The following is a 741-nucleotide window of genomic DNA, read 5'->3' as shown; positions in this document are numbered from 1 at the left end:
ATATATATATATATATATATATATTTGTATATGTATTTATATAGCAACAGTTTACTTAAATACAAATACAATTTGCTATTTTTCGTAATTATGAAACTGTTGCTATAGAAGTTATAATTAAGGCTACAGAGTTGCTATTTCTGAAATTTTCTCTTAAAAGAAGGGCAAAATTCAGAAATGACATACTTGAGGTTCTAATTATTAATTTTATAGCAACAGTTTCATAATTATATTTTGTAGCAACTTGTATTATGTAATTTTAAAAACTGATGCTATAAAAATACATATACAACTAATTTTACCTCCCTTAAATAACTGAAATTTATTGAGGTAAATATGGTATAATTACCAATTAATTAATTTTGTAGATTCTTTGTCCGTTAAAATAACTTCAATCATGCGACTTCCGTTTCAGCTTAACATTATTGATCAAATTTCAAATTTCAGGTTTCAAAATTAACGAGTTTATTTGAGAAAAAAATCAAAATCTGCTTTTCGTTTTTATTAGAAAATTTGTCTAATTCAACCGTATTTTTATGTTCAACCATTGTTGTTGTTCATAAGAAATTCTACAGTATCTTCTTCGAATTCAACATCAGTTTCAAAACGAAGCATTAATTTCTTTGAATCAAATCCAATTATAGATTCTTCAATTAAAATTGTTCGAATTCAACTATCAGTTGAAAATTCATTTGTTATTGTTGGTTAAGGTACGTAATCATTAAGTATTTCTGGTTGGAT

This window comes from Capsicum annuum, chromosome 12 (genome assembly GCF_002878395.1).
Source record: "Capsicum annuum cultivar UCD-10X-F1 chromosome 12, UCD10Xv1.1, whole genome shotgun sequence".
Taxonomy (NCBI): Eukaryota; Viridiplantae; Streptophyta; class Magnoliopsida; order Solanales; family Solanaceae; genus Capsicum; species Capsicum annuum.
Note: the sequence above shows the minus strand (reverse complement) of the source record.